This window comes from Pelecanus crispus, chromosome 9, assembly GCF_030463565.1.
Source record: "Pelecanus crispus isolate bPelCri1 chromosome 9, bPelCri1.pri, whole genome shotgun sequence".
Lineage (NCBI taxonomy): Eukaryota > Metazoa > Chordata > Aves > Pelecaniformes > Pelecanidae > Pelecanus > Pelecanus crispus.
The window spans coordinates 39083177-39100932 of NC_134651.1; the positions used below are offsets into that span (position 1 = coordinate 39083177).

The 17756-nt window shown below is 38.5% G+C and overlaps 1 protein-coding gene across 3 annotated transcripts in view; it reads right to left on the reverse strand.

Moving 5' to 3' along the window:
• Positions 1-17756, reverse strand: part of MED27 (mediator complex subunit 27) — a 99012-nt gene that overhangs the window by 78048 nt on the left and 3208 nt on the right. The gene's annotated exons all lie outside the window — the stretch shown is intronic.

Below are 17756 nucleotides of genomic sequence, written 5' to 3' on the forward strand. Positions count from 1 at the left end.
AACAGAACCTGCAAACTAATTACCAGCATGTATATTCGCTTCATTTTGCCTGCCATGACTGCTGCTACTGATACTGCTCTTCTCAACAAAGCAAACAATTGAGATTGATTAAATACCTACTTTGCTTAAATACTCTTGATAATAAAGGGATTTTTCTTCCCCTTTTCTAATGGCTTTTTTATGTTGGCAACTGATGGATCCTATAGTAAACTGTTTTCATTCAAAACAGCAGTCTGCTGCTACAATTACCAAGAAGAAAGGAAGAAAGGAGGGAAGCTAGAGCCCTGTGATTTGAAGGGAAAGCAAGAGGAGAAAAAGACAAAGTTTTCACAACATTAATATTCCAGCTGACAGGTTTTTTTACCTTGCAAACTTTCTTCCACACAGAAGCATTCTTTTATAACTTGACAATTCTGTGTAACCTGGAAGCTTCATGAATGTATCATGTATTCCTGTTTCTAACCTTTCTGAAGTCCCTGTAATAACGTCTTTCTAACCTACTGATCAGGATGACATGCAACTGCGTACACGAAAAAAGCAATCACATTTACAGTATCATACATGCACTACTGCACTTCAGAAAATTCACTGTTTCCGTAAGTACCTTTTTAATGAAGGCAAACATCATCAAGGGTTAAAAAAAACCAAAAGCAAAAACCCCCAGATTTAAGCAAGTTGCAAGAAAACAAAAACCAAGTCAGTCAAGGCAATGTTTGACTTCATCAGCCACTGGGAAAATCACAAAGGATTTGCTGCTACTCTGATTTGATCATGCGAGCCTCTGAAAACGTTGCCTGGTCCATTATTTATTTAAAAATATATTCTTTCCATATTTACCGTAAGTGTAGTGAACACGAGACATTAGTTTCCCAGACTGCACGTTGTGGCTGACAAAGCAAAATGCATATTGAAGTTAGATGGCCATCAGAGCAAGAATCTCTGAAAAAGGCCACCTTAAATAAACACACAATAAACGCTTCCCCAGGCCACTGTACATCAGTGTCTATTTTAAAAGCAGGTCATGGATGCTTACAGAAAAGCCAGAGACCCTTGATTTCTGCACATCTGGGAATTACTACATTTTGCAAGTTAGCACATATGAAAATGCACTGAGGACAGTACTCTGAGTTAATTTAGACTCTGGGAGTTCTACTACAAATAACCTTCATAAAACAGTTAACATTCCCTACAACAAACTTTTTGGGAGATAGCGACTCTTAAAAAGAGTCATCTTTGCGTGTACTGTTAACACAAGAAAACCCTTACTGTAGCATGACCATCATCAAATATGCATTTACTAGCCACACAAAATCATAAAGTTACTTTGAAATTTGTTTGAAGATTAGCTAAAAGCATTTGCAATGCAGTATTCTGATTCAGGAACAGTTCCCACCCCATTAAAGTCTATTCCATTTTAAACACTTTTTCTCCTCTGTTGCCCTATGGAAGATCCACACAGAAGGACAGCAAGTTTATCGGTACAGGCAAAGACCAAAACTTAACAATGAACAAAGTCCTATCAAATTAATATAGCAATAATATGGCTCATGAGGGAAAATCTTGAAGAATAATGTGTTTTGGTTTATCAACTTAAATTAAATCTTCTTTTTCCCCCATCAACCCCTTTTTCATTTCAGGACTTCTTTTGCTTTGTTGCAGGGAAAATGATTTGTATCTGGGCAGGTTAATGTTCTATGTCCCTGCTGCTTTTAGTTCATGCAACCTGCTATGGCAAAGCAGTTGCCTCTTTTGGGTTGTTGCAAAAAAATAACAAGAAATGTATTTACCTCTGTATGCAGATATGGTTGCCTATTACATGGAAATATGACTTTAAAACACCATATTTACAAAACATAATATTCCAAAGCTGCTTGGTCTCTATGGACATCTGTATAATACCAAGCTGCCACATAAAACACTACTAACGAGATGTTCTTTTGATTCCCCACAATCAAAGGTTTCCACCCATTAAGAGGGTTATGCCATCCCTCTCTCCCATCTGTGCTGCGCTTTGAACGGACAATATCATCCCTTGGATGCGTCAACTCTAGCAACTGAACAGATCATCTAACAAGACAGCTAGACTGCGGCTTTCCTCCCAGCCTTCCCCTGAAAAAAAGAGATTTGTTTCTTCCATTTCTGTAGAGTGTAGTGGACTCCTCCTCTCTCCTTCGGGTCTTCCAGAGGCAAGGTATTGGCTTGGAGGAAATACAACTAGCAAGCTCCCCAATCAACAGGAGAAAGCAAGCACATTGACTCATGCCCTTTTTGTATTGATGCTTTACTGAGTAAATTAAGATGTACAGGGAAAAAGCAAAGAGCACCAGAAGCAGGTATATGACCCAGAAAAGCACAGTAGCAATTTTATATCTTCTTCAATCTTTCCTGAAATGTGATTACAGTTGACCTTTAAATCTAGTAGATCAACCAATCAATTCTGCTGGAACAAGCCTGTATATGTGATCTAAGAGCATACCCATACTTAAAAAACTTCCAGTGGCTGCCTGGCATAGTCATTTTATTTTGCTGTAAAAGTTACCAAGATTTGTCTCAATTGATTTTACTTGCAAGAAAAACACAACATCAAAACTGCAGCATCAGCAGACGCTAAAGGTCTTAGCTTCTTGCAGGATGAATGCAATATCAATAGTTATTAGGATGTATTCATACAAGGTACACAAGAGGGATGGAAAGAAGATGCTAGCAATCTCACTTAATCCTAACGCAGCCCCAAGTCAGGTTCTTTAGACTGTGGGAAAAAAAAAATATGCAAGGAAAACCATAAATACTTCAAAGTATTTGCCAGGCAAAACATTCAATTTGGAACTGAAAACATATTTAACAGCCCTTTCAGTAGTAAAGCTTTTGTGTCGTGTTAGATGTTAGTTTTATTTCAGCTGATAAATTGTGCTTTAATAAAATAACCCAAAAGAGGCTTCAGGCTGGTATTCATACATAGAGGGCTCAGAAGCGAGATCAGCAACCACTAGTGATCCTACTCGTATGTAGCGTCTCTCTCAGATTTCTCAGAGTACTCATTCTGTAGCACAAACCTCATTTTATAGATGGGAAAACAATGACACACATAATAAAGTGACTTGTGAAACCTCATCCACCAAGCTAAGGACAGAGGAGAGAAGAGGATGCACAACTCCCGAGTCCCTCCAGTCCCATTATAAACTTGGCAACACTGCCACTCCCAAAACCTTCAGCCTCCCCATCAGAAGTGTTTAGAAATATCCACACGATATCATCATACACTTGTGTTCACACAGTCAACTAGATAGCAAGTTCTTTTATGCAGAAAGTCATTAACTTCACTCCATATTAAATGCTAGGTTGCCCAAAAGAACCAGAAAATTGGAAATGAAAGGTTAGCTTTTGCTTTACCAGGCACAAGAGAGCTTACAGACTCGAACGGCTCTGTGATCTATGAAATTGCTACAAACAGCTTTGGAAGAAGCACCAAGCAGTGCAGCCAATTGGGGGGGGGGGGGGGGGGGGGGGCGGTGGGGAGGAGGCACTGAGCAAACTGAAAATGCTATATTGAAAATTCTGAAAATACAAGATTTGACTCCAGAGCAAAACTGAACCATAAGGCAAGCCAGAGAACTTGTTAAGTCTGAGTGCAGAGACAACTGCAGAGAAAACTCTAAATAGAACCCAACTGAAAGCACATGGGTAGTGCAGGGAACATTAGAATAAAAATCCAACTAATGGTAAAACACACAGTGATGTTTTTTCTTAAAAGTCACGTAAGAAGAGAAACACATATCCAGCCTCATTGAGAGATAACCTTGGGGGGGGAGGAGGCAGCTATTATTCTTTTAACTGCAGCTTATTTGATACAAAAGTGACATTTTCTCTGAATGAAGAATTCTTTTAACATAAAGAAAAGCCAACTTCTGAAATGAGATAGAGCCCAGTAACACTGCAGCAGTTGAGAATGTCATGATTTCCATCAAAAAACTGTTTTGCAGAGATTAGGAACAGCTGTTTCAAACCGAATTAGACTAAAACTGGAAACAAGCTGTCAAGACCCCCAAAATATATTTTATACATAAAAGAACGTATTTGATTCAGCTGTTTTATCATGGTGGTCAGACAAAAGAGAAATAAAGTAACATTCTGAGATTCTAGACATTGTCGCAAAGACTCTCATTTTTAACACTCTTTATGTAGATTTATTCCTTTGAGCATTTGGAATAGGAAAAATGTCAAACAGCTCATATCACAGATTCTTGAATATTTTCAAACCATGGACAGCTTAAAACAGTTTAAAGACACCTGAGGACTCTTTCTGCTCTAGTCCACATTCTCTGCATCTTCTGTAGCAGTAACAGGATATTGCAATAAGGAAAATACACTCAATTGCTGTTGACATGAAAAGATTAAAATAATTCACTTTAACCCACCACTTGTGAGTAACAGTACATGCGTACGGCTCCTTTTTGTGCATGTCTGCAGATCCTAGGAGGCTTTTAGGGGGCATTTTCAGTATCGATTTGCACAGGAATTGCAGTTTCATATAATGAGAAGTAAATACATCTATTTTAGAATATACTGTAAAATGTCACATCCAGATATAATTCCTTGTGTCTAATGGCCCATGCAGTATACAGACCGCCTCTTATACAATGACGTTGCCAGTTACAGAAGCTTAGAGAATCCAAATATAACCAAATTAATCAAGACTGGTGCTGGTTTTGAATAGAACTATTTGTTCCAAAGCACAACTCTGGACATCAAAGACCCCTGTGATTTTATTACATGCTGTAAGATGTAGCCATTATACTCTGCTTTCCAACCAAATCTAAAGCACTCTTGAAAATATCCTTAGCCTTTCAACATGTTCGTTACTTTTCATAACAATGATATACACTAATTCTACCCAATCAGTATATTAGTTATTACTGTCAGCTTGTCACTGCATGTGCTTTTGAAGAAGAGGTATCTGGGAACAAGCCAACTCATGAGCATACAAAAAAATGCACGTTCCAAGAAATGCATTTTTAACTCACTATGACACCAGGCAAGCATGCAACTGCAGTCATGCACTATTTCAGCTTTCAGATTACTTACACGGTCTAGCTTTAGGCATCAAACTTGAGCACTTAAGTTCTCAGCAAACTCAGTGGAGCACCAGAGAATGATTGAATGCTTCACACTAAGCCAAGAACCTTACAAAAGAGCACAACAAGATAACTGCTGCTCAGGATACATAAACTTTTGATCCTTCTGTGAAAAAGATCAAAAATGCGAAAGACTAGGACCTGGTAGAATCAATCAGCTTTCACTAAATCTTCTTTTATTAATTCAGAGGACATCTTTTGTCTCGGTATACTGTAACTGAACAAATGTCAGTGGCAAGAAGATTTTATTCATGTTTTTTGTTTCTTGTGCAAGTGGAAGCCTTACATTCAGGCATTTAAAATTAGATAAAATGAACTGCTGTACACGCTTGGACTAAGCTTGTATCAGCAGAGAAAGCGATAACGTGTACTGGTAAGTCATCTTTATCTCCAGAATTTCAAGATTTTACAACTCTAATCGATTTAAATGTTAGCTCGCACCAGGGAGATGTACCAAGAACAAACAGAGTTAGGAGTGAAGCAGCTCCAAGTGCAACGTTCATATTCTCATCTCTACTCTATTCTCCTATCAACCCCCAAACCTGCCTGACTGTGGTACTACTCAAACCTCTAGGAGAGCCAAGATATGCTTCTGTAACCATCAAACAAGCCTGACAGTCAGCCATAAAGTTACATAGGCTACAATTCTTAGTACCACGTTTAGAATATTGTTTTTCCACATTTCTACTCCCATCTGACCCAGGATGAAAAAATATAATTACAGGGGGCAGGGGGGAAGAAAAAAACCCAAGCCCATTTCTCAAGAGGCAGCATTTTACAACAGAAGCCAAGTCTTGGTTTTCTATAGAAGAGTCATTCATCAGAGCTCCTGCAGAAAGCAGAACACCAAATACAAGTATCCCTAAAAGGTGGGTCAGATATCCAGACAGATCTGAAACAAAGTTCACCTGCAAAAGCAAACATTTTCAGAAGAATGTAAAATGACCACATCTACCGCAAAGCGTGGACTTGCTTAACGGCTTGCTTAACGTTATTAGTGAAATCTTACAGCTTTGAGGAGAACAACTAGCTTCAAATTACCAAGCAAAATTTTATTTTATTAACAGGAATATTTTGGAAAGAGCAAATTCACTCTGAAAGGTCATCTGAGATCAACTGCGTATCTTTTTCAGTACACCTCTATCTATGTTAAAACCAGGCACAGATCTGAACAGTAATGGTACTGATGCCATGGTCTGCAATTCCTTATTCACATTCTTCAATTGTTACAGCATCAGAGCCACAAACCAACAACACTCCTGCAGGGCAGGATTATTCTTTCCTCCCAGGAAAATAAAAATTAGTATGCATTGATCCCAAGAGGCAAGAGATTTCAAGAAGAACCATAGACCTTCTGGGTTACATGCCTTCAGCATCAGAAGCTCAGTATTAACTACTGCTGAATATAAAAGTGTTGCCACATTTTTGCCAAGTGTACATTTCCACAAAGCAGTAGCCAAACCAGTGGTCTGAACTGCACTTGATTATATACAGCTCCTTATACAGACTATTTTCAATTTTATTAGCTTTTAGGTGATTTCCATGTTTTGTAGCCAAGTTATCAACAGTATCTGATTACGATACAATGGGGAAGAATGGAGTATTGCTTATATGCAATTCAAACAATTAAATCACTCTGTGAACTCTCTGAGGGGGCCAACTTTAGTAACTCCAAAAGAGAACTCCAAAAAAGATTAGAGAGATGAGCGCACTTCTGCATTAAAAAAAACAAACAGTCACACAAAATGACCTGACAACGACAATAGTAGGGAGCAACAGGGTGACATCATTAAATTTTCCATTTTATTTTATTTCCTCTAGAAGCTATTAAAAAAAAAAATCTTTCCCATATAAAGAATACCAATGGGATGCTTATCACCTGTATCAGTTATTTTATATTACTGTTCGTATTCCTTGAATGCCCTTCATATGAAGGTCCCCAAACGCTTTACAAACATTTCTAATTTGCCTCAAAGAAAAAGTGAGACACAAGTCTGAGTCTCTGAAAACATCCTCTGTGCTTTCATGGTGGCATCATTCACTGAAAGGTAAGTCAGGCTTTCATCACCAGTAGCAAATCAGTCTGAGCCACCAAGAGCTGAGATAGTAGACAAATATGAAATTCAAAGGAGTGCTGGGTCCAAGGGTTTCTTACAATGCTTTTTGTTCTGCAGTCCTACATACTCTTCAACGAAACCCTAGACAACATGGATTTCCAGTTATACTTTGTTGTATTTTCAACTTCTAAAAGTAAAGCCTTTTCTGCCGATCTAATGGTTGTACCATGACTTACTCAGCTATGTATTGTCTTTCTGTGCATGGCTTAGTCTGATTGAAAGTCTGTTATTAATACAAAGCAATGCAGTTTTAACCAATTTGGTTTGATGACCACATTATACAGCTTAGAAAGGGAAAGTGATCACTAACTTACAAATTACATGATCCAGCCATCCAACATGAACTGTATGAAGAGTTCTTGCAGAGGAAAAAAAGGAGTTAGGGGAAGAAGAAACAGGAGTGGGCAGAAGTGTTTTGGTTAAAATAGAGCAACATCAATCATTTCCATCCTGAAATAGGCTAACAGCTAGAACATTAATACTTATCAAAGAAACAGGGAAAAAAAAAACCCACTCATTAGCAAATAAAGGTGTTGCAAAGCATTAAATAATTCCCACCAGCTGACAAGGGGGCTGTGATTTATAATAGTGTGTATTGATATATCACTTCCCATAATGAGGAAAAGTGAGACTGGTACAGCTTATAGCATTATTTTCATCAGAGCCTTGAAAAATACTGTTGAATAACAACAAACACCAGGCACAACAATAGAAAAAACACCGTATCATGCTCTCAGGCTGCTTCAGCTTTGAAACAAAGTGTTCTAGCAAAATTCAATAAGAAAGGCAAATTCTGTTTGGATACATGTAACCTTATTTCACAATAGCACCCTAGTATGAATTATTACTATTATAATTCTGGGAAGATCACAGATATAAAAAAATCCAACTACATAACAAACAAGCCCGAATCAAAGGCTAATTACTTCTCTTTTTATTTTTTCAAGCGACAAAGGTACTCGTCATCACTCTTCCTGAAGTAAGAAACTAAACTCAGTCTACTAAAATGTCAATGGAATTCAGCTAACCTTCACAGGAATTATACTGGCACGAACGAGGTGGCAAACGTGGCAAATTCTCGCCTGCCATAGCATCTTCCCGGCAGTGCAAAGAAAAAAGAAACCGATAATTTTCTTCTTGCTCCAATTATTAGGTGTCAAAAACACTTTTATAGTTATACATGGTAACAATAAAATACTTAGGATAGCCCTGGGTTGGACTTTTGTTCAAAACCAGCAGAGGAATCAAAGACAAAGAAACATGAAAATCCAAGAGCTGCAGATTCCAGGGCCTCCCAGCTGAGGAGGGAAGATGCACCTGCCAAAAAGAAGACGGACAGAACTGGTGTTATCCATCTCCAACACCCTCAGATGCTGCTTTAGGCAGGATCTCTAGGGAGAATAAAACCCACCCAACACACAGTTGGTGATTCTGCCTTTACTTTTACTGTTGCTATTATTATAAGCTTCCCCGTTTTCATTATGGTTTTCACTGTTTTTACTATTTTGCCCTCTTGCTATATTCACTTTTTTTAAAAATTAAACTATCATTGCATAGCTCAGAGACCCTTAGAAAAATTTCCTGTCCCACCTTTTCCCTTCTCCAGTAAGGTATACATAGACTATTGTAATTCCTGCCCCCGCCCCCTTACATTTTGGAACCAGCTCTTTTTTCCTCCTCATAGCTTTTCCAGTGCTTTTTCCGCAGCACTGTAACATCAAGGATAATTTGCACACTACCTGAATTTGCCACCCCTGTCATAGTTGGTCACTAAAAATCTACTCTGCAATAATAAAACTCAGTATTCTCCAGGCAGACAACTGAGCAATAATTAATAACTATGGCAGTTGGAGGCAAAGAGGTAACCACCTGTTTCCTAGTCATATTTAAAAAAAGAAAAAAAAATTAATGTAATTCTGAACAGCAAGGGCATTTCACCAAAACATTTGCCTAAAATCACACAAAATTAAAAGCCCATAAAGGGCATTTTTCCAGACTGCCAGGCAAACAACATTAGTCACTAGCTGTATAATACTTGGCATCTACAAAGCATTTCTGTCCAAAGAACCCAATGCACTTGAGACACATTTAGACTAGAAACTCTCCCAAGAACTAGGTTAAGTATTATTATCCTATTTTACCCGTAAGAAAAATGAGGCACAGAAAATTCACGCATCCTGTTCAAGGTTACAACAAAAATTAATAAGAAAAGCAAGAATAGAATCCAAGTGGCCCAGCTCCTATTTTGTGCCCCGCGTACAAGAAAACACCAGTTTGTGCATCATTCATGTCTCCAGTGACAGCAATATAAACTCCCATGGCTTATCTGCCCAGGAAAGGAGTCCACAGCCGGTAATCCCTAAGAGCCTTTCCACTCCGGCTCCCTCTATGAAGCACCGATTCTGCTCTTACAAAGCAGATTAAAATGTGCTCTTCAGAGTGCAACAGAGATACCCTTGTAGGGACTTGTCACTTTGCTTCCATTAAAATGTTATTTTATTTTTTGGTTTGTTCCCTTCTGTGAGCAAACCAAGGGATTTTGGTCACTTCAAACCTTTTCTTAAAGTGACTTCTTTAGAGCTCCTGCTCACTGAGAATACCAGTATCTCAAGCTGCACCACTAACCTTCCCACTCTTACCCCAGCAAGCACAGGGGATCTTCAAAAGCAACCTCCAGAAGCATTGGGCAAGCACATGATCCAGTTACCATGATACAGTTTTCCTCAATGCCACACATCTGTCACTGATATTACAGCACACCTGACAGGAAGATGTGTCCCAATTTGGGTGGATGAAATATCAGCAGAATAAGCTGGATCTCCATACACAACAGTATGTCACAATTTTTCTACAAAAATGCAGTGTTGTAATAAAGTCCTGAAAGGACAAAATCTTGGCCATCTGCCTGAACTTCCAAAGAACTGCCAACATAATAATTCAGTTACACTGTCCGTGCTACTGTAAAACTACATTAAATTCAAAATGTTTGAGCGCATCCAAAATTTAAAATTAATGTTCCTTGGAATGAACACTTTGTTTTACAATCAAGTTGAACAACAACAAAAAGAAAAAAACCTACTTCAACACTGTTCCTCTACTATTATGGTTAACATTTGATGTCATTTACTGTCATTAAACTCAACATTTGTGTCTAATCAACACTAAGCTACCAAGGGCAGTCGTAACAAGTCTGGACTTTCTCTACAGCCTCTATTGATTTCTTTTTTTGAGACCTAGAACAAACACAATTTATACAAATAATTTATCAGGGAACACATCAAAATAATTTAATAAACAAAAACTATATATACCTTTTCAATTCTGTCATGTGACAGAAAATAATTTTAACTCAGTAATGGTAATTATCTCAACAGTTCAATTTTAAATTTATGTAAAAACAAGAGGTAGCTACAACGTAACAAATTTAAATCCAAATATTTTTAGTGTATTTCAACATGCAGATGAACAGTAATTTTTTTTTTTCATTTTGTATTTGCCAGCATATTACTTTTAAAAAAAATTATGACAACTGTCCAGCTTTGTTCACTTGGAATATTTACAATACACTGATACTGTGAAGTTTATGCAAGTTGCCATAATCTTCTTTTCACACATGAGTAAATTTAATAATTTGATCTAAATCCTACTCACCCAGAGAGTCACAAAGTCAGAAAAGTTGATTTTTTGCTTTCTGCTTGAAGTGGTAGATAACAGTCTGTCCAAACACACGGTTATCATGTTTTTTAAGTACCATCTCACAATGATAAAACAATACCACCAATACTCACGTAAACCTGCGCACATTGGTTCAAACTACAGAACTGCTGGAGTATAGCAAACAGACAAATGCAACTGAAAATAACAGAGCACACAACACTGCACTTCAGTGAAGTTAAAAATCAAGGAAAAAATTTTAAATAAAATCACCTGTTCAAGACTACAATTGTTCTAAATTTCCTCCACTTCTACTGCTGTTAATAATATTATTTGAAAGTCTGAAAACAAACTCTTTATTGCAATGGAGGGCGGGGGGAAAGGAAAGACAACTTCTAGAAGACAGTATTTTCACTTGGGCAAGTAAACTGCTAATACTGCTATCCCTCAGCAACTCAGGGAAGACTTAGTTTGCTGCTATCCAACAAGCTCAGTGTTTCTTAAGTCTGGTAGAAAGAGTAATTCTATAGCATTGGTTTGGTAGTTGATCCATTTTGCATATACCCTTCAAATAAACAAACAAAAGCAAATAAGCAAAAAATCTCTACCAGCGATTAAAGCTTCAATGTTGGGCATGAACTACTTGGCAGCACCCCATTAAGAGAGGGGAAACTTGCCCTACGAAAGCAGCTGCCTTGCTCAGTGGACATATTTTCTGTTCCACTGGAGTCAATGGAAACACCTTAACCGACACTGCCGCAGGCATGCACAGGGCTGGGGTATACAAATGCTTTGCCAAGGGCAAAGAGGATGAACAAATGCACACTACAGGCAATAACTAACCTCACTAAAGCAGCAGATGGAAAACAAAAAGTTTATCCCACTCGAAGAATGAGTTCAATCTCCTGGATTCCAAAAACCTGCATCTACCCTGACTGCCAGCATTGCTGTAGCTGGATCAGGCAACCACACCATCACAAGCTTTATTAAATATTTCATACATGGATAAGTATAGAATATTGGTTTCACGACTTCATCAAGTATTTTTTCCCCCCACAAAACCCCTTTATCACCCAGTATTGAGAACGGGTATCAGGAAACGCACAGCCGCTTAGTAAATGATGCTCTTATTCATGAGATCATGGTCTCACCTACTGCAGAAAACAAGAAGCACCCAGGAACAAGGCAGGCCAGTGTAAGGGCATTTGTTATAGAAGTGTCCTGAAGAGCAGCAGAAGCACGCTCTTCCAGTGATCTGTCACAAATGAGGTCACATATCTTTTTTTTAAAAATCAAAACGTAATCAGTATTTCAGTCTAGTAAGTGACTTTTAAAAATTCCTTTCATCTAACCTTATACCTGTTAATACAGTGGTACTGCTGTTAATAATATTATTTGAAAATCTGAAAACAAACTCTTTACTGCAGTGGGTGGTGGGAAGGAAAGACAACTTCTAGAAGACAGTATTTTCACTTGGGCTGTGGTAGTTTCCCTTGAATTCCGGTATAATGCAAGAAACAAGCACCTGGTAACGAGAGGTAAGGCAGCAGCACGCTACAGGTCCAGTCCTGACTCTTCCAAGGAGTATCAGGCCACGCACATATAAACCAGAAACCCTTCAGACTGCTACTGTCATCTTACATTTCAGCTGCTCAGCCACAACAATCATATTACAAAAAAACCTCAACAGCTAGGGTGTACAAAACTGCTAAAACCAGAATTCAACTACAATTATTAACCAGAGGCAGTCCACATGAAAAAAAACCCTACTGATTTCTACAAACTTCATAGCTTACTGATAATACTTCATCTGCATTACCCATACAGAATGATAGCTCATTTTCATTTTATCTAATATTATATCTTCAGTATTAAATTAGAGGGCACATATGGATCCATCTGGGAAAAAGCACTTCAATTGTAATGAAGAAAACCCCTTTTCTTAAATAAAATTGAAGGGGGGTGGGGTGGGGGGTGGGGGGAAATTATCAACTAGACCTAAATACTGTTCCATGGCTACTACATGCCTCCATGCACCCCACAGTCAGCAAAGTAATTTACTTGTATGATTTCTACCGATACACAAAAGCAGCTAAAGCAAAGAAGAAAAACCATTTGGCTCTTGCTTGCAATAAGATCAACTCAAACTTCCTGTGTTTTTCAGCTATAGCTTGTAAGCTCTGTTAAACACCTGGAAAAGTAAAGTTCCTTTACAGCTGCCTGCGTATGTAATTAATGCATTTGACAAGCTGCTGTGCTCCCAAACAGCTGCTTCCATTATATGGACAACTTTACCATCTGCAAAACTATTGGGTAAACTACAGCAAGTAAATATCAGGATAGCAGGTGCTAATAAATAACAAGCCCTGCCAAGATAACAGACTTCTGTAAGGAAAGTTTTCATTTTTCCTACTGTACTTTTCTGTACCCCTGGAGCCGGGAAACTTAAGAGGAACTAGTGTTGTGACTCACAGGAGCAGTAAAATAAGGTTTGGGGCAAATATCTCTGAAATCACAATTAAATGCAATTAATCTCTACTGCACTAAACCAAAGAGTTAGGTCATTAAATTTGCACCTAAAAATGATTCTCCTCACAACATATAACCAGCCACAGCTACACATATTAAAAGTGGTAAATAAAACAAGCTGAAAAGTGTCAGGTAAGTCTAATCTCCTATGTTAACATTCATATCTTAAAATTTTCTATTTATGCCTGTGAGCATGATCTTCACTGCACTTCCCACCCAGCACTGCGACTTAACCCAAAAAGCTTGTCCATGCATCCAAGACCAGATCAAAACTGGGCATTTGCTTGACCCAGCATCAAAACAAAGCTGCAAATATAAGTAACTGTTCTAACACCCTGTATCTCATGAACCACAAGGAATGATGATTAATACCCCCTCAGTTGAAACGTAAGAAAACAAAACTAAGCAAGCTATTACTTGTGCAACCAATTTTGCCAGAAAGAGTCCAAAAGGTAGATATGATCCACCTCCAGATTTACAAAACTGCTTAAGTTTTAGGTACATTCATACACTAAAAAAAAAAGAACCAATTTGGTAGTACTATGCTTTAAAGAGCTTCATGTGGTTTATGGTATTTGGAAGGTTACTGTCACTATATTCTCCAAAAACTGGCTGAGACAATAATTTCCAAAGCAGAAATACTGATATAAGTGGACCAACTAAAAACCGCAGCTTTTAAACAGACTATTATATAGGGTAACTTTTGAAGTGCTGGGGTTTTTTTGGTTTGGGTTTTTGGTGTTTTGGGTTTTTTTAAGAGTTACCACTTCAGACCTCTAATTGTTCTTTCAATTTTAGATAAAAAAATAATGGAAAGATTTTTTTTTTAAATATATAGTAGTATGTATAGCGCTTTCATATACTGAACAATAATTTGCTTCTCATGAGATAGCCCAGCTATTACTACCAACCTTAATAATCCCTGTCCTAGAAGCTACTACTACCAGCCTCCCCATGTTTTAAAAACAAACAAAATGCACTGAAACATGCAACACAAAGTCTGTGTACTCATTTTCCCTGTATTTCATTGTCATCCTTTTTGAACTGCACCGTAGCCCCGAAACTGCTCCATCTATCCTCCCCTGGCAGCCGTGTGGCTATTCATGCCATCAGTAATGCATGAACAATCAAAGAGAGAGGAAAATGCCCTTATCTCAGCTCATCAAAAATACAAGCAAGCAAGCCACAAAGGGATCACAAATTAAAAATTAAATGCGGACAGACATAAAGTGTATTGACACATCACCACATCTAAATCCTCCCTTCGAAGCAACAGAAAACACCAGACACACATAGTAAAAACAGAAGGCAGCCAAAAGATGTAATGAAATAACACTTATTCAAGAAGCGTATTTAGCAATGAAGAATTAAGCAGCAATATACACATGTATCAATAGGGTCTTTGCTGCTCCTGGTAAATCCAGCAGCTAATACCCTCACACAAGCAACACATCTGCTGTTAGAAACAGGGGCAACCTATCCATGCCTGCTGGTTACTGCAAACCCTAGAAAGGGTGCTAGTAAAGTTCAGAAGAACCATTAGGTAGAAAGTAGCTATTTAAATACAACTTAAACAGTATCTTTTATTTTAGCTGTAAAACGGAAGTCAAAGACAATAGAGACAAAAGAAAAATAATAGTTTTTCTCCTGGAACATTTAACTGTGTATATGAGTGCATAGGATGCTAAAACCTTCTGCTTTCTGACATCAGAACCCAGTATTACAAAAAACTGCTCTTCAAAGCTCCGTAACACTCTAAGTTAATAAAAAACTCCATTAGAACAACTCTGACAAAGCTATTTCATTACTAGCTCAGTATACTCTGATAATAACCTAAAGAAGTAATTAAATCACTGAAGATTTAACTGCATTACAAGTTTAGAAGTTTTCATGTAGAAATGTTAGATGGTTTTATGTTTTTCTGGAAGTAGCAAATGAATTATTTTTTCTTCAGTGCCAATAATCTGCTGCTAACAGCAAGAAACACAAGCAAATGTGAAACATTTTCTCAATTAATCAATCGCTACTTAAAAATCCTTCCTGTCCCCCATTTTCCAACCATACCAAATTTCTCTCAATGCTGAATTCTACTGATTTTAAAAGATGTTAACACATGTTTGTATTCTGAAAAGCGACTGTACAAACATCATTGTGGTACTCATACAAACATTATTGTAGTATTGTATTTTAAATCTGAATAATATTAGATTGGTTGGCTCAATGTATAACAAGAATTTGCCTATGAAGTACTTGTGTAGTCTGAAAGTCTTCCTTGCTCACGTATCGCAATAAATAATTTAAAGTGAAATTGTTTCTTTTAATGCCCTAAATATTTTCAGATTTATTATTCTTGCTTACTCCTGCTGTCTTGTATAAGGCTGTTAAAAGCTACAACTCTGGAATCTCTCACTAGTAATAATCGTCACAACAAATGAATCCATCTTTTACATTTTGTAACAGCTTATAGTATTTCAAAGAATTTTAAGAAAGCTTTTAAATATGTATTCATTTAAATATTTCCATAAAAAGTAATAACCATGCTCAAAAAATTCAGGATGGGAACAGGCAACCTGAAACATAATGGTGCTCAGACAGAGACCAGTAATAATTGCAATTATGCAATGTTTACTTATTTAACAAAATCACATGTGAGGAAAGGAGTATTTTTGACCCACAAGTAGACTATATTCAGAGCAGAGAAGGAAAGATACCTATCCAATTTCCGTCTCTAGATATAGTCAGCATACAGGTTTATGGAACTGAATTATGCTCACGAGAAAGAAGCTTCTTTCAACAAAAAACAATTTTTTAAAAATGTAAAAACCTGCATTATCTGCCTTTTTTTTTAACATTAATTAAAATTCAATGCAATATATACAATCTGAGAACACTAGGCACGCTAAAGCTGGGGAATACGAAGTTACTTCTGAGACCAGGTGCAAATGTTTTTTAGCAGCAGCAAATGGTATGGAAAGGCATCAAGATTTCTGACGATGACAACTTCCCTATATGTTTCTTTCCCAGAAATAGGTTTGGAGATGACATAAGCTCTTGATTCTCTGCTCTAATATCCCAGTGCCCTCTGCTACAGTGTTTACCGCCAGATGCAAGGACGCAATGTATTTTTATATCTACATAAGATGCTAAACAGCTAACATGGGATGGTCACATTCAAAGAGTTGCGGTCAATGGCTTGGTGTCCAAGTGGAGACCAGTGACGAGTGGCATTCCTCACAGGTTCGTACTGGGACCGGCACTGTTTAACATCTTTGTCAGCAACATGGACAGGGGGATTTGCACACACCCTCAGCAAGTCTGCTGGTGACACCAAGCTGCGTGGTGCAGTCGACACGCTGGAGGGAAGGGATGCCATCCAGAGCGACCTCGATGGGCTTGAGAGGTGGGCCTGTGCAAACCTCATGAAGTTCAACAAGGCCAAGTGCAAGGTCCTGCACATGGGTCGGGGCAATCCCAAACATAAATACAGGCTGGGCAGAGAATGGATTGAGAGCAGCCCTGAGAAGAAGGATGTAGGGGTTTTGGTTGATGAAAAGCTCAATGTGACCCGGCAATGTGCACTTGCAGTCCAGAAAGCCAACAGTGTCCTGGGCTGCATCAAAAGAAGCGTGACCCACAGGTCAAGGGAAATGATTCTCCCCTTCTACTCCGCTCTCTGGAGCACTGCGTTCAGCTCGAGGGCCCCCAACGTAAGAAGGACATGGACCTGTTGGAGCGGGTCCAGAGGAGGGCCATGAAGATGATCTGAGGGCTGGAGCACCTCTCCTATGAAGACAGGCTGAGAGAGTTGGGGTTGTTCAGCCTGGAGAAGAGAAGGCTCCAGGGAGACCTTACAGCAGCCTTCCAGTACCTGAAGGAGGCCCACAGGAAAGCTGGAGAGGGGCTTTTTGCAAGGGCATGTAGTGACAGGACAAGGGGTAATGGCTTTAAACTGAAAGAGGGTAGATTGAGGTGAGATATAAGGAAGAAATTCTTCACTCTGAGGGTGGTGAGCCACTGGAACAGGTTGCCCAGACAAGATGTGGATGCTCCATCCCTGGAAGTGTTCAAGGCCGGGTTGGATGGGGCTTTGAGCAACCCAGCCTAGTGGAAGGTGTCCCTGCCCATAGCAGGAGGGTTGGAACTAGGTGATAAAGGTCCCTTCCAACCCAAACCATTCTATGATTATTCTGCTTGGGAGTTAACACCCCCTTTGAAAAACAAGGGCACACCTCAGTATCGCAGAGAAGTCTCCTCTCAATCAAAGCACCATTTTTACCCTTAAAAGTACATTACATTACATACAGTACATTACATATTATGCTTC